Source organism: Taudactylus pleione, unplaced genomic scaffold, assembly GCF_031769625.1.
Source record: "Taudactylus pleione unplaced genomic scaffold, aTauple2 ptg001187l, whole genome shotgun sequence".
NCBI lineage: Eukaryota > Metazoa > Chordata > Amphibia > Anura > Myobatrachidae > Taudactylus > Taudactylus pleione.
In genome coordinates this window covers 342,199-365,955 of record NW_028285588.1, presented here as the reverse complement: position 1 = coordinate 365,955, position 23,757 = coordinate 342,199, and the positions used below count along the sequence as shown (strand labels likewise).

Here is a 23,757-nt window from a genome sequence, read left to right as displayed (position 1 = left end):
TCCTATATAAGGTACCCGCGTCGGCGCCATTTTCTCACTCGGCTGTGGACAGTGAAGAGGGAGGGTGGGAGTTAGTGCTGTGTAGTGTAGTGTAGTGTAGTGCTGCTGTTGTCCACTACTTCAAAGTCCATAGGGGCTGGCTGTGTTGTGCTGTGCTGCTGTTGTTAATAGGGGCTGTGTCCACTACTTCAAAGTCCATAGGGGCTGGCTGGACTGTGTTGTGCAGTCAGTTCTCCATAGGGGCTGTGTCCACTCCAAAGTCCTGTGCAGTGTCCCAGTCCTAAAGGGGTGCTGTAGTGTTGTCCAGGGGGTGCTCTGTCCATCAGGGGTGCTCCCCCCAAGTGCTAAAAAAATAATATATTTTCTGTGTTTGTGAATTGTGTGCGCAGTAGCCGCACGTGCATCAACAAAGTAGTGCCAAGCGTGCGCCTGTGTCATAAGTAAAGGGCCGGCTGGCTTGACCGTTAAAGGGTGCTGTAACCCCCGAAAGTACACTCCAGTCCAAACCAAAAAAAAATTATTTTCTGTGTTTGTGAATTGTGTGCGCAGTAGCCGCACGTGCATCAACAAAGTAGTGCCAAGCGTGCGCCTGTGTCATAAGTAAAGGGCCGGCTGGCTTGACCGTTAAGGGTGCTGTAACCCCCGAAAGTACACTCCAGTCCAAACCAAAAAAAAAATTATTTTCTGTGTTTGTGAATTGTGTGCGCAGTAGCCGCACGTGCATCAACAAAGTAGTGCCAAACGTGCGCCTGTGTCATAAGTAAAGGGCCGGCTGGCTTGACCGTTAAGGGTGCTGTAACCCCCGAAAGTACACTCCAGTCCAAACCAAAAAAAAAATTATTTTCTGTGTTTGTGAATTGTGTGCGCAGTAGCCGCACGTGCATCAACAAAGTAGTGCCAAACGTGCGCCTGTGTCATAAGTAAAGGGCCGGCTGGCTTGACCGTTAAGGGTGCTGTAACCCCCGAAAGTACACTCCAGTCCAAACCCAAAAAAAAATTATTTTCTGTGTTTGTGAATTGTGTGCGCAGTAGCCGCACGTGCATCAACAAAGTAGTGCCAAGCGTGCGCCTGTGTCATAAGTAAAGGGCCGGCTGGCTTGACCGTTAAGGGTGCTGTAACCCCCGAAAGTACACTCCAGTCCAAACCAAAAAAAAAATTATTTTCTGTGTTTGTGAATTGTGTGCGCAGTAGCCGCACGTGCATCAACAAAGTAGTGCCAAGCGTGCGCCTGTGTCATAAGTAAAGGGCCGGCTGGCTTGACCGTTAAGGGTGCTGTAACCCCCGAAAGTACACTCCAGTCCAAACCTAAAAAAAAATTATTTTCTGTGTTTGTGAATTGTGTGCGCAGTAGCCGCACGTGCATCAACAAAGTAGTGCCAAGCGTGCGCCTGTGTCATAAGTAAAGGGCCAGCTGGCTTGACCGTTAAAGGGTGCTGTAACCCCCGAAAGTACACTCCAGTCCAAACCAAAAAAAAATTATTTTCTGTGTTTGTGAATTGTGTGCGCAGTAGCCGCACGTGCATCAACAAAGTAGTGCCAAGCGTGCGCCTGTGTCATAAGTAAAGGGCCGGCTGGCTTGACCGTTAAAGGGTGCTGTAACCCCCAAAGTACACTCCAGTCCAAACCAAAAAAAAATTATTTTCTGTGTTTGTGAATTGTGTGCGCAGTAGCCGCACGTGCATCAACAAAGTAGTGCCAAGAGTGCGCCTGTGTCATAAGTAAAGGGCCGGCTGGCTTGACCGTTAAAGGGTGCTGTAACCCACAAAGTACACTCCAGTCCAAACCAAAAAAAAAATTATTTTCTGTGTTTAGCCGCACGTATATATCAAATCGATATAACATAAATGGAGGACCAAACTTTCTCCGATAAAAATAAAATAGAGAAAGATCAAGAACCACTTCCTCCTAGTGCTGAAGCTGCTGCCACTAGTCATGACATAGACGATAACATGCCATCAACGTCGTCTGCCAAGGCCGATGCCCAATGTCATAGTAGAGGGCACATACAATCCCAAATGGCAAAGTTCAGGAAAATGACCTTGAAAAAGACATTTAAATCAGCTGAAGAGAAACGTAAACTTGCCAATATGCCATTTACGACACGGAGTGGCAAGGAACGGCTAAGGTCGATCCCTAGTATGTTCATGACTAGTGGTTCAGCTTCACATGACGATGGAAGCACTCCTCCCACTAAAAAAATCAAAAGAGTTAAGCTGGCAAAAGCACAGCGAAGAACTGTGCTTTCTAAGAAGATATCACAAATCCCCAAGGAGAGTCCAAGTGTGGTGGTGGTTGCGATGCCTGACCTTCCCAGCACTGGACGGGAAGAGGTGGCTCTTTCCACCATTTGCACGCCCCCTGCAAGTGCTGAAAGGAGCACCCACAGTCCACTTGCTGATATGCAAATTGAAGATGTCACTGTTGAAGTACAACAGGATGAGGATACTGGTGTAGCTGGCGCTGAGGAGGAAGTTGGCGAGGAGGATTCTGATGGTGATGTGGTTTGTTTAAATCAGGCTCCGGGGGAGACAGTTGTTGTCCGTGGGATGAAAAAGCCCATCACGGTCATGCCTGGGCAGAAGACCAAACATTCCACCTCTTTGGTCTGGCAATATTTCTATCCAAATCCGGACAACAACTGTCTTGCCATATGTACCATATGTAAAGGTGAAATAAGTAGGGGTAGGGACGTCAACCACCTAGGAACATCCTCCCTTATACGGCACCTGCAGCGCGTTCATAAAAAGTTACTGTCAAGTTCAGAAACTTTGGCTCAGACCGTAAGCAGTCCAGGGACACCTAAATCCCGTTGTCCTGTTGTATCCAAGCGCCTGCAAACCACACCGTCAACTCCCTCCTCGTCAATTTCCTCCTTAGTCAGGATCGGAAGTAGTCCTGCAGGCCATATCACTGGCATGACTGACTCTCCTATCCGGGATTCCTCCGGAGGATCCTGCATTGCTACGCCTACTGCTGCCGCTGCTGCTGTTGCTGCTGCTGCTGGGAGTCGTTCATCATCCCAGAGAGGAAGTAGGAACACCACTACTTTTACTAAACAATTGACCCTCCAACAGTCCTTAGCGAGGAGGATGAAGTACGACAGCAGTCATCCTGAAGCAAAACGTATAACTGAGGCCTTGACTGCTATGTTGGTGTTAGACGTGCGTCCGGTATCCGCCATTAGTGCAGTGGGATTTAGACAATTGATGGAGGTAGTGTGTCCCCGGTTCCAAATCCCGTCTAGATTCCACTTCACTAGGCAGGCGATACCGAGACTGTACAGAAACGTCAGAAAAAGTGTCCTCAGTGTCCTGAAAAATGCCGTTGTACACAATGTCCACTTAACCACGGACATGTGGACAAGTGGAACAGGGCAGACTAAGGACTATATGACTGTGACAGCCCACTGGGTAGATGTATCACCTTACGCAGCAACAGCAGCAGCGTCACCAGTAGCAGCATCTCAGAAACGCCAGCTCGTTACAAGGCAGGCTACGCTGTGTATCACCGGTTTCAGTAAGAGGCACACCGCCGACAACCTCTTAGAGAAACTGAGGGAAATCATCGCCCAGTGGCTTACCCCACTTAGACTCTCCTGGGGATTTGTGATATCTGACAACGCCACCAATATTGTGCGGGCATTACATCTGGGCAAATTCCAGCACGTCCCATGTTTTGCTCACACAATAAACTTGGTGGTGCAGAATTTTCTGAAAAGCGACAGGGGCGTGCAGGAGACGCTTTGGGTGGCCCGAAAAATTTCTGGCCACTTTCGCCATTCAGCGACTGCGTGCCGAAGACTGGAGCGCCAGCAAACACTCTTGAACCTGCCCCGCCATCACCTGAAGCAAGAGGTTGTGACGCGGTGGAACTCAACCCTCTATATGCTTCAGAGGATGGAGGAGCAGCAAAAGGCCATACAAGCCTATACATCCACCTATGACATAGGCAAAGGAGGGGGTATGCACCTGACTCAAGCGCAGTGGAGAATGATTTCCGTGTTGTGCAAGGTTCTTCAGCCCTTCGAACTTGCCACACGTGAAGTCAGTTCAGACACTGCCAGCTTGAGTCAGGTCATTCCCCTCATCAGGCTTTTGCAGAAGCAGCTGGAGAAAGTGAAGGAGGAGCTAAGACGGAGCGATTCCGCTCGGCATGTGGGACTTGTGGATGAAGCCCTTCATTCGCTTTGCCAGGATTCCAGGGTGGTCAATCTGTTGAAATCAGACCACTACATTTTGGCCACCGTGCTCGATCCTAGGTTTAAAGCCTATGTGGTGTCTCTCTTTCCGGCCGACACAAGCCTGCAGAGGTGCAAAGACCTGCTGGTGAACACACTGTCAGCTGAAGCGGAACGTGACACGTCAACGGCTCCTTCTTCATTTTCTCCCGCAACTGGGGCTGCCAGGAAAAAACTTAGGTATCCTAAGCAACCCGCTGGCGGTGATGCAGGGCAGGCAGGACCAAGTTTGGACATCTGGTCCGGACTGAAGGACCTGGCAACAATTTCTGACATGTCTACTGTCACTGCATATGATACTGTCACCATTGACAGAATGGTGGAGGATTACATCGGTGACAGCATCCAAGTAGGCATGTCAGACAGTCCATACCTGTACTGGCAGGAAAAAGAGGCAATTTGGAGGCCCCTGTACAAACTGGCTCTATTTTACCTGAGTTGCCCCCCCTCCAGTGTGTACTCCGAAAGAGTGTTTAGTGCAGCCGGGAACCTTGTCAGCGAAAGGCGTAGGAGGTTGCTTCCACAGAATGTGGAGAAGATGATGTTCATCAAAATGAATTATCAGCTCTTCCAGGGAGACCAGCCTCCAGAACGTACAGAGGGACCTGTGGTGGTGGATTCAAGTGGGGACGAGTTAATACTTTGTGAGGATGAGGATGTACACACTGAAGAGGGTGAGGAATCGGTGGATGAGGAGGATGAGGATGACATCTTGCCTCCGTAGAGCCAGTTTGTGCAGGGACACATTAATTGCCAGCTTGTTTTGTGGGGGCCCAAACGAACCAATCATTTCAGCCACAGTTGTGTGGCAGACCCTGGCGCTGAAATGATTGATTTGTTAAAGTGTGCATGTCCTGTTTATACAACATAAGGGTGGGTGGGAGGGCCCAAGGACAATTCCATCTTGCACCTCTTTTTTTCTTTGCATTATGTACAGTTTGGGGCCTAGTTTTTCTAACTGCCATCCTGTCTGCCACTGCAGTGTCACTCCTAGATGGGTCACGTGTTTGTGCCGCCCACTCGTGTCGCTTAGCATAGTCATCCAGCTACCTCGGTGCAACCTTTTGGACATAAAAACACTATTGTGAGGTGTGAGGTGTTCAGAATAGACTGGAAATGAGTGGAAATTAAGGTTATTGAGGTTAATAATAGCATAGGAGCAGAAAAACCTACAAATTCTGTGATTTTAGCTGTTTTTATGCTTTTTTTCAAAAAAATACAGATCCAAAACACAAAACCCAGAACCCAAAACACGGAAGGGTGGTTTTGGCAAAACCAATCCAGATCCAAAACACGAAGAAAGATCCAGATCCAAAACCAAAACACAAAACACGAAAAGTGGCCGGTGCACACCCCTAGTTATTACAGTGCCTTAATGGTTGCCTCTATATAAAAAAGCATATATTTGCAGAGCTTGCTCATGAATGAGGAAAGTCAGGGACAGAACACCTGTGGTGGCAGGAATGCAAGGAAAGGTTCATTACAATTATCTCATATAGCTTGTTTATTCTATTAGGCCAGCTGAAAGCATCCTTCACAAACATTTCTTGTCTGGCAGTAGGATTTGCCATATTCACTGCAAGTTTTCATTTTTGTATGCTTTTTAGATTCTTATGAGCCCTGGTAACAAGGAACGGTTGGCTGCTTAGAGATAGGATGGGCAAAAGAAAGGTCTCATACAGAGGAGATAACAAGCACCCATATGTTAATACCCGTGGAATTATTACCTCCTGAGACTTGGAAATTGTAAAGTGAGCAGATGATCTATTTACAAAGACACTAAACTGATTTGTTGAAGTTTAAAGAGCTTTTATATTTCTATACGAGTACCGTCTTCTTCCAGGACTGGTCAAAATGGGAAGGATCCTAGTCTGTATTATTACCAATGAGACAGTCTAGCAAATGGCCTGACTTCTGGATCGCTGGATCTGTCACACTTTACAAACCACATGTACGTGACTAAATCGGACACAGAAGTTGTATGGTCAGCTTTCATTGTACTGTTTGTTTTTGTGAATACTATGGTGGAAGATAATACTTAAAATAACTAAATGGAGTTATTATATTGGATAAAAAGCCTCAGCAAGATAAGCCCTGTGGGGATGAATGAATAAATAAAAATTATAGTGCCATCGGTATAAACTGTATATGAATAACCAACACAGAGTAGCAAAAAAGATATACAAGTTAAGGTCGGTCTTTCTATTTCTTGACCTAGAATGAGGGTTGTAATTTCACATTGTACAGTTTGTAAAAAATATTCCAAAATTCACATAAAAATACTTTTCAAGTTATTGACAAAGGGAAAGCAAGAAACATATTCTGTGGTATTTTTTTTCCAAATTCAGATGCATTACACTCGAGGGAGTATGTCTGCATCGTAGTAGCGTGCGAGCAAGCTATAAAATTGTGGGTTTATATCTCAGAGGTGCAGTTTATCATAAGAATCAACTCGTTTCACTTGGCCCAGGCTCCTGCAAGTCTCGGACACAGTTGATGTGTGATACAGAAATCTTGCAGCCAACAGAAACAGAGGCCTTGGAATGGGGTCTGTTTGCTTTATGTGTGTTTTTTATTTCTTCACATAATTCCTGACAAGAGGATAAAGGTTATTTGGCTCTCCTTTAGCACATATTCACTGCCCTGTCTGGAAAGGCCAGAGCATAGCTATTAATTGTAATATATTCCTGTTCTACAGACATTGTGCTGTCATGTCTTTTTTTTTAATATAGCTTAATAAAATAGGATAATAAATAAATACCCTGGATCCGAGGCTGACAGACAGAACAAACAACATACAATTACAAATAAATGTGAACACTGAGCTTTTGCCACCTAATGTTAAAGGATTGTTACTAGACATAAAATTCCCGGGTTGATGCACGTGAACGCTCATCCGCTCATCTGTCCGGGATTTTTGTGGGTGTAAATGGATCCATCCGGGTCCAGGTACCCGGGGATTCAATTCGGGTAGTTTGTTCCTGTTCCACCCTGCAGTGTAAACGGTGCAATCCGTGTCACAATGAACCAGATCGTGCCACAATGCCACCCTTCTGGCCGGCTACAGTGGCGCTTGGAGATGAAGAAAGAGAGGAGAGCATGAGGTGCTGCCGGCTGTGCGGGACGGGAACAGTTCAGCAGCCACCGACAATGCTGCGGCGGCTGCTGCTGTGGCTTTGTTAGAGGCAGCTGCACCGCTGAAGGTAGGGGTGGGCTAGCTGCCGACTCCCCGGATATAGAGCAGCAACTGCAGCTGACAAGAGCCGTAGCTGCTGCTCCTCTAGTTTGATGTCACCGGCAACCAGCGCCGGTGAAGGAAGGGGTGGGCTAGCCGCCCACTCCCCGGGGACAGAGCAGCAGCCGTGGCTGACAGGAGCCGCAGCTGCTGCTTGTAGTTTGATGTCATCGGCAGCCAGCGCCGGTAAAGAGGTGGGAGGGCCACAGGCTCCCCGGAAACAGCAGCAGCCGCGGCTAACAAGCCGCCACTGCTGCTCCTAGAAGTCAAAGCCACACCGGCAGGGACAAGGGGGAGGGGGTGCTGCCGGCTGCCCAGGCCTGGGACACAGCAGGGTAACCACGCCGGGAGGGGGTCACGCCAGCTGCCCGATCACTGCTGGCCACAGTGATTGGGACACACAGGAGGAGAATCCTGTGATGTTGAGGGACCAGGAGGTCCCTCTGATATAGGTGGCTACGGGAAGATCAGCTTCCCACAGCCGCCCAATGACCATTTCTGACTGGTCGTATCAGATACGACCATGTCCGGTAAAGTCCAGTCTGGCATGGTCGTATCTGATACGACCGTGCCAGGCAATTGGTTAAGGCAGATCAGACCTCACTCTGGAATTGCTCACTTCAGCACATGCTATGAGGCCTCAGGCTGCGTCTGGTATCACAGTGGCTGATTTAAGCACGCCCCTGCAACAGCGATGAAACACACTGGCATGGCTGCGTTCACCCGACCCGCCCCACCCCACCCCCCGTCACCACACACAAACGGCACTTCCTGTCAGTCACTCTGTCATGGGTCTGCATATCCTCTGTGATTTCAGTCCCGATCACAATAGCTAGTTCATGCACATGCACTGCGATGCATACACATGCGTAGAACGCAACCATCGGCCGATTGTGTGCGTATAAGCAACTGCGATCCTTGCTGAATCAGGCCATGAGATCTCTACTAATTACTATTATTTTATAGGATGCAATTCTCTTTTACTGGCCTATAATCAGATTGCTGGGGGAATTGTTTTTTTTTTTTGTGCCCATATTCGATATACAGCGGGTAAAATGAGTATTGAACACATCAACATTTTTCTCAGTAAATATATTTGTAATGGGGATATTGTAATGACATTTTCACCTAATGTCAGTAACAACCCATGCAATCCACACATGCAAAGACATCAAACCATAGATATCCATACATTAAGTTATGTGTAATTATGTGAAATGACACAGGGAAAAAGTATTGAACACGCTTTCTGAAATTTATTTCATACTTCGTACAAAAGCCTTTGGGCCTGATTCAGACCCGCTCGCTAAGATGCATACTCTCGTTGCTGCCAATGGTGTGCAGTGTGTATGCATACCTTAGCGAAAGTTCACAATGCATTCGCTCGCTGCACATAGACAGCCCAGCAGAGTGAGTGACAGGAGAAGCCGTTTGAAGGTGGTAACGGGTTGGCCATTAAAAACGGGGGAGTGGTGCAAACGCAGGCGTGCCTGAGCATCTCAATGGTGTTTTAGAAATGTGTATAATTATAAGACAGCATCATAGTACACGTCACCTGGCTGGTTTTTACACTGAAGTGCTCGCAGTGCTTGCTGCAGGGTATGGTCAACCTCAAGCGCTGCTATAGCATCCGATGTACCGATGATTGCATATACTTCCTGGACATGACGTGCACAAGTGGGCGTCTTAAAACAGGCTGGTGGGTGTCTGCATACACTATGTGATCGCTCTCTAAGAAATACTGGGTGTGCTAATGCATTACTGGGCGATTGCACTGCCTATGCAATTTGCATACACATCGTGGGAGCGATCCCATCTAGCGAGCGGCCCTGAATCAGGCTCTTTGTTGGTAATGACAGCTTCAAGATGCCTCCTGTATGACAAAACTAGTCGCATGCATTGCTCAGGTGTGATTTTGGCCCATTCTTCCACACAAACAGTCTTCAAATCTTGAAGGTTCTGTGGGCCTCTTCTATGAACTCTGGGCCTGATTCAGACCCAGTCGCAAAGCAGCATTTGCACTCAGCCGTCAGCAGTCAAAGAATGCAAATCCTGCGATCGCTAGCAAGACATTAGCATGTTTTACCGTGTGATTGCGGTATGAAATTAGACGCCCACCAGCCTGGCAGAAGACACCCACTTTCCCTTAGTAACAGATGTCATGTCCAGGAAGTATATGCAACAATCGGTAACATCAGCTAACATTGTGAAGTGTATGCCGATGATGCGTCTTAATTATGCACGCCCCTGAATGGCATTCAGACACACAGACACGTCTGCGTTCGTACCACCACACCCCCGTTACATCGACCACCCCCTGTCACCACCCACAAATGACACCTCCTGTGACTCATTCTTATGGAGCGCCTGTGTACTGTCTGCGTACACTTCCCGATCGCAGTGACTGGATTACGCACGCGTCTTGTACGTATGCGCAGATTGCAAACATCGGCAGGCTGTGTGCAAATGCAGCCATGCGATCGGGTCTAAATCAGGCCCTCTGATCTTTAGTTCTTTTCATAGATTTTCAATTGGATTCAAGTCAGGTGACTTTATTTTCTTTCTCTGAAAACAATTGAGAGTTTCCTTGGCTGTGTGTTTGGGATCATTGTCTTGCTGAAATGTCCACCCTCATTTCATCTTCAGCATCCTTGTCGAAGGCAGCAGATTTTTATTAAGAATGTCTCTGTACATTTTTCCCATCATCCTTCCTTCAGTCATATGAAGTATGCCATTACCGTATGATAAAAAAACAGCCCCACACCATGATATTCCCACCTCCAAACTTCACTGTTGGTATGGTGTTTTTGGGGTGATGTGCAGTGCCATTTCTCCTCCAAACATGGTGTGTAATATTGCATCCAAAGAGTTACATTTTGGTCTCACCTGACCAGGCTATGGACCTCATTCAGAGTCGGTCGAAGCGGCCGCACGGTTGTACGGGAAAAGGGGCCGGATATGCAAATGATTCCCTCGCAAGTTGCGTCCCTAAGTTCGGATCGGTAGCTGGCCGACAAAGGAGAGGAAGCGGCCGGAAGACCAAAAAATACGACCCCTTCTCGTACGCATTACACGTCATCTCCGGGCATATAAGGATTAATTGAGACCATCGAGAACCATCGGAACTGGTCATAGAGCTTAAGGTTGACCATACCCTCTCTTAAGCTCTACGATCATGTCAGTGTAAAAACCTCCCATGTCACATGTGCCATGACGCTACTTTGTAAATTATGCACTCCCATAAACCGTATGCGCTCCCATAAAACGCCGTTCGCATAATTAGGCACGCCTGTGTTCGGATCTCCACTCCCCCGTTTTCAAGCACCTTCCCCTGTTACCACCCACAAACGCCTCAATCTGTTACTCAAACTACCGACCTGGCTGTGTTCAAGGAGAGAGAAATTTCTGATCGTAGCGGCTAGCTTGCGCACGCGCATTGCGACCTTTACGCATGCGCAGTATAGCGAACATCGGTGGCGTACGACCGTGCTGCCACTTTGTCCGACTCTGAATGAGGTCCTATATTCTCCCAGTATTTCACAGGCTTGTCCAAGTTGTTGAATTTGTAAATAAACCTTTTAATACATTCCTGCCTATAAACCTCTAAGATTCACCTGCCTAGAACCTCTAAGACAAAACCTGCCTATAAACCTCTAAACACAACGCTAAGTGCGTACGCAGTATGACCGCAAATAAAGACAGGAGTGGAATCTGTGGTTCCAACGCACAAGTATTATTCAGGTAAAAGTACAGTCAGTTACACGCAATCTATACATACATAATTTAGGCGTAAAAAGGAAATAATACAGACCCAAGTACAGTATACATACGCTTGCGCCTCCGGACCCAGAGATAGACCTCAGACTAGAGACCCCTAGTACATACAACCTTCAGCATGGACTCCTCAACCAGTATATGGGCACATTTATTTATTCCCCCCCCAGACTAAAGCAGGACAAAGGGGAAATTTCCTGCTGATATCATTGGTTCCCAGAGGAGAAGCATATGTTACGGCACATTTAACAGGTTGTTTCAAATAGACTTTCCCTGCCTCTAACAGCCGGAGTCTTTCTGGTAACGCCTCCTGTAACATTTCATCAGCTAAACATTTTGTTGCTTGTAAGTTCTGCGATCCGTAACTTGAGTTTGCATGATGCGATCTCTCCACCGATAACACCGGGATGCTGTAAAAAGCGTATGCATCAGAACGAGACCAAACACACCTTGCTTATCATGTATAATACCTTAGTTATCAAAAACCTTTATTTCTTAGCATTTAAACTAACTTAACCAACTTGAATCATACAATTTGATGTTAATGGAACCTTGTGTGCAAATATGTAGTGTGTGGGTATTCGGGGTTTGATATAAGGACGCTAGATATTAATGGGTGAGATTTAAGTGCATAATCTCTCATACACAAAGTGAACATCCAGCAGTGTGGATGGCTGAGGGTTGTAGTTCTACATGCCCTCTGTCAGCAGGCCCCCACCTGTTGTGTGTTCAAAGGAAAACAAAACCTCTTTTGTTCTCACAGACTCTTGTGTGAAATGCAAATGTATTACCACCTCAAGCTGTGGACTTTGGGGCCATCCTGTCTAGGATTCAGACAAATCCAATTGTGTAGATCAATGCCTGGATTATATTACAATTGCCACAACTATACTTTATCTGCATCCAGGGATTCCCAATTTGTATGTAAAAATACCCATTGTCTATTCTTATTTACTTTTACTCAGGAAGCTTGTTTTTCCAGTTGCCCTTGGTAGGTTAACAAAAACATTGCCATCTGTTCTTAGCTCCTGAGTTATAACTTGAATTGACGCTGGCCACAAAATGGTGTCTTGCGATCTCATTTCCAAAATGGAGTCTTGCGGCCATTTGCAAGATGGCGTCGCCGCGATTAAATTTTAAACTGAACTTGTCTCAGCCAATTATTCAACTTTGACAGTCCACCCTTTGATAGCAAACAACATGCTATCACAATCTGCTATTAGAATTTAATTTAGGCTTACATTTACATATTATTTGGTGTTATTATGGGATGGCACAAGGTGGTTCTTAATCCATCAATAATGTGTCTCTAGGCGGGGGCATAAAACTACTATTATACGCACACCGCGGATCTTGGGAGATCATGCGACAGATGTGGGAATGCACCAGTCTTATAACAGCAGTTTTGAAGGGGAATTTGAGACTTTACATTGTCTGGGTGTTCTATAAATAACATTTCAATAATATCTTCTATGCATGTCTAAATATTATACATTTAAATGATGGTACTTCCTAGCTCAGGGTTGTAGTGCAGCTCTGTATCTACCTCGGTATACATATTATCATTTCTGACCACCATCATAGTTTCATTCCTTTGTTTCACTCTGTTTTCACATTTTCCACACTTCAACACAATAGAAACACACCGGACGCATATGCCAATTACTATGATGACAATCAGTATAAGGATCAAGAATTTGCCTACGCTGGCGACCACTTCCTGGACCCACTCTCCTAGACCCGAGAACCATTTCACTGGGTTCAGCCATGACACCCATCCTTCTATCTTTTCCCCTGCTTCAGCCACTGATGCGTTATGGTTCTTATGAAATTCCCACTTTAGCTGCAGAATCTCATCCATCTTCTGGTCTATCACCTCCTTAGGGTCTCTGGTATCATTGGTGACATAAGTGCAACACTTTACTCCAAATTGGGTGGCTAACGTTACGCAATACCCTCCAGTAACAGCAGTTAAATAATTCAACACTAGCCTGTGTTGCACTAGTTCTTTCTTGTACGCTTGCAATTCTCTCCCTGTGTACCTGAATGTGTCATCGTACATCTCGGTGATATTATCTATTAATTTAGCAAGTTCCTGGATATATCTAAAATTTAATGTACCCTTAGCAATCCTGGTGGGATCCAGGGCGACTAAAACTTGGAAGCCAGTTGTCTCACTGATTAACTGAGCGGCTTTATGCATATCACCAGGTATCTTATTTCTCTTGCCTCTGTGTTCATATTGTGTGTGAAGATAGGGTGACGGTGTGTTTTTATTTATACCCAGCATTTCAACATGTGTGAGGGTCATAACTTTTGGAAGTATTTTTCCCAAATAACATAACAATTACAATACTAAAATTGGTCAGAAACTCCCCTGATTGGCATTGCACTCCTCCTGACTCCACTCCATCAGCTCCGCCATCAGCTCACATCTCCTTTATCGGTCCCCCATCACAGACACTGAGTATCCCCAAACAGATCATCATGACAAAAACTCTGGAAAGAAAAAGAACTAGGATGACCACAGCAGACCACTCCATTGCTGGAAGCACTGATCTACACATTTCTTTAGCTCAGATATCTCACCGTCACCTTTTTAATCCTTCCGGCACAAGCTCGCAATCGACAGGTCCACGTTATCGGCCTTGTCTCTGCCTTGTATCTCCACCGGTTGGTTAACCTCCCTATAGTGAGTGGAATGGACCCACGTATCTTCCCCGGCCACCCTTTGAGGATGCTGTATCGTCAGATACGGACCTTTCCACCGATCAGTCAAACAACCTGAGCTAAAAAATTTTTGGATCATAACAAATTCTTCCAGATTTTGACATCATGACAGTTTGCATTAGACATGTTAGTTAACAACACTTTCAATTTCGGTTATTCTCATTCATCTTCGTGAGACCCTGCACAGTAACCTCATTATCATATTTTCACATGAGGCTGCCTGTTTGGACAGTATCTCAAAGGGGGGCAAATAAAGGAAAAGACAGTTTGGGATAATCTCAGTGTTGTTACCCATCATCTTACACATGTTCTTGAAAACGTCACCTATAAAATAAGTCCCCCTATAATTTTTAATAATTCTAGGGATATAGTATCTGCATACAGGTTCCTGCAATTAAATCTTGTTATCAATAGCTACTGCTCTAAATAATGCCTGTGCCACTGGGTTGGATAGTATTCTGAGTAGTCGACCTCAGCCTGGCATGGCTGCCGTTTATCCTTAGCAACCTTGTGTCCTATGAGTGGGAGATAAAGCAAAACAGTTTAATATCATTTAAACATGACCCAAAATACAACAATAAATCGTCCACATTTTTCATTAGAACAGATACATTGATAGGTTGAAAAGATTGTAAACAGTCATATAAGGCCTGGGAGAAGATACTGGGGTTACCTATGAACCCATGGGAACCACCCTGTGTGGTGTTCTTCACTTTGCAGTACTTACTTATGTGTCCCACTTGGTGACAGTTAAAACATAATTTTGAACGGGTTGGATGAAAAGATTGTTGTGGGATTTGAGCAAGAGGGAAAGGTGGTGGGTATGGGTAAGGATAGGGAGGGTAAGCATATTGTGGGGGATATGAGTATGGGACCTGTGGTTGTGTATGATATGTGGGGTAAGGATGTGTTTGCTGTGGTGTGGGATTGGTGAGGACGTGTAATTGTTCAGGTGCAGGTGTGTGTGTGGGTGCAGGTGTGTCGGTTGGCTGTGATGTTAACGTCATTCTCTCCAGAGCTTGTATACTGACAGCCATTAATTTTTCGCTCTGGGTCTCCCTCTTTTTTGAGATGTTTTTGTCATGTTCTATGGCAGACTCTATGAGGTTATCTATTGTAAGTCCCCGCCAGCCAGGCTGTGAGGTCTGAACCCGAGTCTTTAAATCGTCTTTCAGACCGTCCATGAGTACCGTGACTATCATTCCCCTGTGGTGAGTGCTATCTTTAATATCTTCTATCCCAGTGTACTGGGTGATAGCCTGCAGAGCCCGGTCGCAATATTCTTCTGCAGTTTCACTCTCTTTTTGCTTAATTGTAAAAATTTTGTTCCAGTTAACTACTACTGGAAAATATACACCCAATTGAGTTACAATGCGGGAAATGTTACCTTGGTTTAAATGTTACTTGGTTTTGTTAAGGGAACGTCGCCATCCAATACACAGTCCGTGATAAATTTTGTCACGTCGGTATTGCGTGGTAGACAGGCCCTTAACACCACACGCCAATCTTTATTAGTGGGCTCATGAGAACTACCCAAATTTCTCAAAAATCTTTGACATTTGGCTAGTTCCTTTTTGGGATTGGGGAAATCATTTATGATGGAATTTAGTTCTGCTCTTGTCCATGGACAATGCATTACTACTTCCCTAGTGGGCACTACACCGTTTGCATCCGCATTTCCATTCGGAACAGTTATTGTCCGAATGGGATGCAGACCGGCATCGTTGCTACCTCTGACCTGGTTACCTGGCTGGGGGTTTAATCTGCTGCTGCTACGTATGGTATTAACAACTTCCTCTACGGGTGCAGAGTGTGTTAACACTTCCCTTGCTGTTACCGATGGAGATGGCGGCACCACCCGTGATTGTGGTGATGCAGCATCTATCATTTGCACAGCATGGGAAATGGCAGACATTACAATAGGCTCATCTTCTACATCATAAACATCTTCTTTATGGTTACTTAAGAGGGGGTACAAATTACTTGTTACATTTTTATTGGTATTTTTGGTAACTGTACTTGCATCTCCATCCACATAAGGTGGGGGAGGTGAGCATGAACTGCTGGCAATACTCTCCACTACGCTACTTTGCCGCACGTGCGCGCCAATTTGCGGCTCGCCCGTATTGCAACTCAGCGTCGTGGATGTATTTTCTGGCAATGCGTTCACAACGCTAGTTTGCGTCGTTTGCACATTTTTAAGCCAAGCATCCCCTTCATGCTGCCATATTTTTAAACATTCAAAATACTTAATCTTTTTCTCTCGGGATCGCACCATACTGATGTGATCCTGGACATTATCTAACACATTTTTGTCAAAACTACCAATTCTGGGAAACGGTCTAACACTCTTCCTCGTCATATTAAACCATAAATCACAATACCTTATTGCATAAGTACCGTACTTAGCATGCATAATACGACGGGCTGATCCAATCGGAGTCTCCATTAGCAGCACATCATTGCCTAACATTTCTACTGTTTGCGTGGCTCCCATTCTGAGATAACTCCTACGCTTTTCAATAAAAATTTAAACTGGTAAAAGACAATCAAGATACTTTCACTTACCTACGGACAAAATTTCTAGATGCGCCCGCTCACCTACGGACGAAATTTCTAGATGCGCCCCGCTCACCTACGGAAGAAATTCTAGATGCTCCCCACTCACCTATTATCTCTCAGCTCACAATCACACCTAGTGCGGCTCAACTACAATGCTCAACTATTATTGAACACTGCAGTCACACTGAGAGCCGGTCCCTAACAAAAATAACAAACCATACACCTGCTCTGTGTACTGAACGGTAAGCTGCTTACCGAGCAGCTAGGCTAACCCTTGCACCTAGCCCTTAAGGATCATACGATACCCTTAACTGTCCAACACATACTCACTGTTACACACTTTTTCTCTGCGCAGAAAATAAACGTTTAACCCAGATATTGGTAGATAGAAAAAAAATGTAAACCTTAATGGCTTTGTTCAAACACGTGGCAGCAGAACCGGAAGTGCGTATACGCTTATTGTGCGACCGGCCGCATACACAATTATGCAACTACCACACAAGCGTATAAAGACTTTTTAACTGCGTACGCAAAAATGCGTCTCAGCCGCATTCTCAATACTGCGGCACCCCTCTAAACGTAAGGTTCTATCAACAGAGAAAATAAAACTTTTTTTTCTTCTCTTGTCCCTGGATTCTGATCAGCGCTTCCTCTACACAATAACCGGCCTCAGCAACGCTGTGGTAATGAAAGACTAATGCGTCTCTCAAAAGGCGCCTCCACCCTTTTGCTGAGAGAGAACTGACCGAGTGTTACCGTGTATCAGATAACGTGATAAACGGATGAGCCCCCACTGTTGAATTTGTAAATAAACCTTTTAATACATTCCTGCCTATAAACCTCTAAGATTCACCTGCCTAGAACCTCTAAGACAAAACCTGCCTATAAACCTCTAAACACAACGCTAATTGCGTACGCAGTATGACCGCAAATAAAGACAGGAGTGGAATCTGTGGTTCCAACGCACAAGTATTATTCAGGTAAAAGTACAGTCAGTTACACGCAATCTATACATACATAATTTAGGCGTAAAAAGGAAATAATACAGACCCAAGTACAGTATACATACGCTTGCGCCTCCGGACCCAGAGATAGACCTCAGACTAGAGACCCCTAGTACATACAACCTTCAGCATGGACTCCTCAACCAGTATATGGGCACATGTATTTATTCCCCCCCAGACTAAAGCAGGACAAAGGGGAAATTTCCTGCTGATATCATTGGTTCCCAGAGGAGAAGCATATGTTACGGCACATTTAACAGGTTGTTTCAAATAGACTTTCCCTGCCTCTAACAGCCAGTGTCTTTCTGGTAACGCCTCCTGTAACATTTCATCAGCTAAACATTTTGTTGCTTGTAAGTTCTGCGATCCGTAACTTGAGTTTGCATGATGCGATCTCTCCACCGATAACACTGGGATGCTGTAAAAAGCGTATGCATCAGAACGAGACCAAACACACCTTGCTTATCATGTATAATACCTTAGTTATCAAAAACCTTTATTTCTTAGCATTTAAACTAACTTAACCAACTTGAATCATACAATTTGATGTTAATGGAACCTTGTGTGCAAATATGTAGTGTGTGGGTATTCGGGGTTTGATATAAGGACGCTAGATATTAATGGGTGAGATTTAAGTGCATAATCTCTCATACACAAAGTGAACATCCAGCAGTGTGGATGGCTGAGGGTTGTAGTTCTACATGCCCTCTGTCAGCAGGCCCCCACCTGTTGTGTGTTCAAAGGAAAACAAAACCTCTTTTGTTCTCACAGACTCTTGTGTGAAATGCAAATGTATTACCACCTCAAGCTGTGGACTTTGGGGCCATCCTGTCTAGGATTCAGACAAATCCAATTGTGTAGATCAATGCCTGGATTATATTTCAATTGCCACAACTATACTTTATCTGCATCCAGGGATTCCCAATTTGTATGTAAAAATACCCATTGTCTATTCTTATTTACTTTTACTCAGGAAGCTTGTTTTTCCAGTTGCCCTTGGTAGGTTAACAAAAACATTGCCATCTGTTCTTAGCTCCTGAGTTATAACTTGAATTGACGCTGGCCACAAAATGGTGTCTTGCGATCTCATTTCCAAAATGGAGTCTTGCGGCCATTTGCAAGATGGCGTCGTCGTGATTAAATTTTAAACTGAACTTGTCTCAGCCAATTATTCAACTTTGACAAAGTGTTGAACAGCAAACTTTAAACGAGCTTCAACATGCTTTTTCTTCAGCAATTGAGTCTTGCGTGGTGAGTGTACATACAGGCCATGCCGGTTGAGTGCATTACTTATTGTTTTCTTTGAAACAATTGTACCTGCTAATTCCAGGTCTTTTCTGAAGCTCTCCACAAGTGGTCCTTGGCTCATGGACAACTCTTCTGATAATTATTTTCACTCCTCTGTCAGAAATCTTGTGAAGAGCACATGGTTGTAGCCGGTTTCTGGTGAAATGATGTTCTTTCCACTTCCGGATTATGGCCCCAACAGTGCTCACTGGAACATTCAGAAGTTTAGAAATGCTTCTGTAACCAATGCCATCTGTATGTTTTGCAACAATAAGGTTGTGAAGGTCTTGAGAGAGCTCTTTGCTTTTACCCATTGTGAGATGTTTCTTGTGTGACACATTGGTAATGAAACACCTTTTTATAGGCCATCAGTTGGGACTGAAACAGCTTATATTAATTTGCAATGACAATGGACAGGATTGCTTTCTAATTACTGATAGATTTCAGCTGGTTTCTTGGCTTTCCATAACTTTTTGCACCTCCCTTTCATCATGTGTTCAATACTTTTTCCCTGTGTCATTTCACATTTTTACACATTGCACAACTTACTTTATGGACATCTATGGTTTGATTTCTTTGCATGTGCGGATTGCATGGGCTGATGCTGACATTTGGTGAAAATTTCATTACAATAGCCCCATTACAAATATATTTACTGAGAAAAATGCTGATGTCGTTTAGGGCAGAGTGGCAGTATGTGTGTGTATATACACACACACATACATACTTACATACATACAATACTGTGCAAAAGTTTTAGGCAAATGTGGAAAGGATACTGCAAAGTAAGAATGCCTTTAAAAATAGAAGTGTTAATAGTTTATTTCAACAATTAACAAAAGACAAAGTGAATGAACATAATATAAATCTAAATCAAATCAATATTTGGTGTGACCACCCTTTGCCTTCAAAACAGCATAAATTCTTCTAGGTACACTTGCACACAGTTTTTGAAGGAACTCGGCAGGGAGGTTGTTACAAACATCTTGGAGAACTTACCACAGATCTTCTATGAATGTAGGTGTCACAAACTCACGGGTGGATAGTGGATGCTACCCTTATTCAGGGAATTGGCTAGACCTATTCCTGAGGCGCGGAGTCTAATGTGCCGGCAGTTATCACCAGGGACCCTAGCAAGAAGGTATGGACTTGGCTGCATCCGACACACAGGTCACGGCCCTTAGGTTAGGTTTCCCTATACAGGTGCTGGCAACTTGGTTGGTATACAGAAGACTTGAGTGTAATCGACTTAGCTGGGTCAGAACCAAACGGACAAGGCGGTACCAGGGAGCAGACATAAACGGGTCACAGGGAATAGCCGAGGTCAGAACCAGATATCAATGTAGAACCAGGGGTCAGGCAGAATCAGAGTCACAAACAAGCCAAGGGTCAAAACCAATAATCAGGATATGCACAGGAATGCTTGAGTATGGTAATGGAGCCTATACTCTGGCACTGGAGTGCTCCCAGGAACTTCCTTTTATAGGTCAGAGTTCAAACTAGCCCCAATCAGCACTTCCATTTCAGGTGCCTGTCCCTTTAAATGTGTTAGAGTGGCGCGCATGCGCTGCTAAGGAAGCCGCGGGGGGAGAAGAGGAGCAGCTGACAGCGGCTGTCACACACTAGCCCGGACTCCAGCATCGCCAGACCAGGTAAGAGCAACCTGGATTCGGCGGTGCTGTGACATTACCCCCCCTTCTAGGGGTGGGCACCGAACACCCCACAAATGGCTTGCCAGGGAACTTTTGATGAAACTTCTGAAGGAGTTGGGGTGCATGAATATCTGAAGCCCTAACCAACAACGCTCTTCAGGACCGTATCCCTTCCAATCCACCAGGCATTGAACTGCACCTCGTGACATTCTGGAGTCTAGAATCTGTTTGACTTCATACTTCTCTTGGTGGTCCACTGGAATAGCAGAAGGAGGGTTGCACTGTTTTGAATATCGATTAAGAACCAATAGTTTCAGGAGAGAGGTATGGAACACGTTGGGAACCCTAAGAGTACCAGGAAGTTTTAAACGAACAGCCACCGGATTAATGACCTGCAGAATCTGGAAGGGACCAATGAATCTAGGAGCAAACTTCATGGTGGGAACTTTTAATCGTAAGTGTTTAGTGGATAACCAGACTTTATCGCCAGGATTCAGTACAGGACTCTTTTTCCTTTTCTTAACTGCCACCCGCTTGTACCTAGAAGAAGCTTTACACAATTTTTTTTTCACCTCCCTCCAAATCCTGAAGAAGTGACTCGCTGAGCCTCCAAAAGCTGGGAGAGATACTGACTGAACAGCAGGGACTTCTGGAATCACGGGATGTAGCCCATACTGAATGAAGAATGGAGAGTACCCCGATGACTCATGGTACAAATTATTATGAGCTAATTCAGCCCATGGCAACAAGGAAACACAATTGTCTTGATTAGCTGAGACATATATCCGAATGAATTTTTCCAAATCCTGATTTACATGCTCCGTTTGACCATTGCTCTGAGGATGGTATGCAGATGAAAAACTCAAGTTGATATTAAAGCATTTACATAATGCCCTTCAAAACCTGGAGGTAAATTGTACCCCACGATCTGAAACAATGTCTTTGGGGAACCCATGTAGCTTGAAGATTTCCTTTATAAATGTCTCAGCCAACTTTGGAGCCGACGGTAACCCTTTTAATGGGACAAAGTGAGCGACCTTGGAGAACCTGTCCACCCCTACCCAGATTGTATTGAACCCCTGGCAGGAGGGCAGGTCTGTTATAAAGTCCATGGATATATGGGACCAAGGACGATAAGGTATTGTAAGTGGACATAAAGACCCCAAAGGAAGATGAGGAGGCACCTTATGCTGAGCACAGATAGTACAGGCTGCCACAAAGTCCTTGACGTCGCAACGTACAGTTGGCCACCAAAAACTCCTAAGGATCAGTTCCAAAGTTCTCCCCATTCCTGCATGACCTGAAAAACGAGAAGAATGGGCCCACTGGAGTAACTTAGGCCAGAGTTTGGGTGCTACAAATGTTTTCCCTGGCGGGATTTTGATCTTAGTGACTGCAACAAAGCACCCAGGATTTAAAATTGGTTTGTCTTTCTTTACTTCATCCTCCTCGGCCACATTGAATGCTCGAGACAGGGCATCATCTTTTACATTCTTGTAACCTGGGCGGTAGGTAACAACCAGGTTAAAATGGTCGAAAAACAGGGACCACCTGGACTGGCGATAATTCAGGCAATGCGCGGTTTTGAGATAAGTGAGGTTTTTGTGATCTGTGTAGACTGTCACCAGAAATTTTGCCCCCTCCAGCAAATATCTCTACTCTTGTAACGCTAGCTTAATAGCTAGTAATTCCTTATCCCCAACTGCATAATTTTTCTCTGGAGCAGAAAACTTACGAGAAAAGAACCCACAGGAGTACTACTTGCCCCAGTCATCCTTCTGTGACAGTACTGCCCCAGCTCCCACCGTGGAGGCGTCCACCTCCAAGAAGAAAGGCAGGTCACAGTCAGGTTGTCTTAGAATATGGGCTGACATGAAGCACTGTTTTAAAAAGAACAAAGGCCTCTTCAGCTGCGGAAGACCATCTCCGAGTATCTTGTCCTTTTTTGGTGAGTGCAGTAATTGGAGCTGCTATGATTGAGTAATTCTTGATGAACTGGCGATAGAAATTGCAGAATCCCAGGAAGCATTGTATTGCTTTCAACCCGAGAGGGCGAGGCCAGTTAGTAATGGCAGCTAGCTTTGCAGGATCCATCTGAAGGCAGGAACCAGAAATAATGTATCCCAGAAACTTTAGCTCCTTTTGCTCGAAGGAACATTTTTCAAGTTTGCAAAACAGCTGGTGTCAGCACTTCACACACATGCAGGCGATGACTAGTCACATCCTCTGAGAATATTAGGATGTCATCTAGATACACCACAACATATTTATAGAGCAAATCCCTGAAGATGTGATTCATATATTTTTGGAAGACAGCTGGAGCATTGCTTAACCCAAAAGGCATGACAAGGTACTCGAAGTGACCATCACAAGTATTGAAGGCTGTCTTCCACTCATCTCCAGCCTGAATCCTGATCAAATTGTAAGCCCGCGGAGATCTAGCTTGGTAAAAATCTTTGCTCCTTTAATTAGATCGAAAAGTTCGGATATCAGAGGTAATGGAAACCAGTCTTTGATGGTAATAGCATTCAGGCCCCGGTCATCAATGCATGGTCTCACACCTCCGTTCTTCTTTTTGACAAAGAATAGACCGGCACCCGCGGGTGATTTGGACTTTCTGATGAACCCACGTTCCAGATTCTCCTGGATATACTCAGTCACTGATTTGGACTCGGGAAGTGAGAGAGGAAAAGTTCTTCCCTGAGGTGGCTCTTTCCCAGGTAATAGATCAATAGCACAATCCCAGTTCCTATAAGCAGGAAGTGTCTCAGCGGCTTTCTTACTAAACACATCTTGGAAGGACTGGTATGAAGCTGGAAGCTGAACTTCTGGAGAGATGACTGAACTCTGAATGGCTCGCTGGGGAGGTTTGATGGATGACAAACAGGAGCCATGGCATCAAGGACCCCACGCCAGGATTTGAGGTTCCTCCCAATCTAGCACAGGAGAATTTTTGTGAAGCCAAGGAAGACCCAGGATGACAGGACTTTCGGCTGATGGAAGTATGTAGAATGCTATTGATTCTCGATGGAGGGCCCCTACTTGCAAGATAACTTCTGTCGTCTGAGAGTGGATGGTTGCTGTAGGAAGTTTATTCCCATCCACCCCGATGATGCTGAGAGGTGTTTGAAGTGGCATAATAGGAATTCCCAGCTCTTGAACTTTCTTAGCCATAATGAAGTTGCCATCGGTAACTGAGTCCAGGAAAGCCCTTTTGACTTCAGAGAAGTTTCCCAGGACCAGGGTCACATCATCGGAGAATTGAGGAACTACAC

At 45.1% G+C, this 23,757-nt stretch overlaps 1 pseudogene; it reads right to left on the bottom strand.

Moving 5' to 3' along the window:
* LOC148451053 (uncharacterized) overlaps positions 1-22,576 on the bottom strand; it is a 53,655-nt pseudogene extending 31,079 nt beyond the window's left edge.
* Between the last annotated feature and the right edge of the window lie 1,181 nt (positions 22,577-23,757).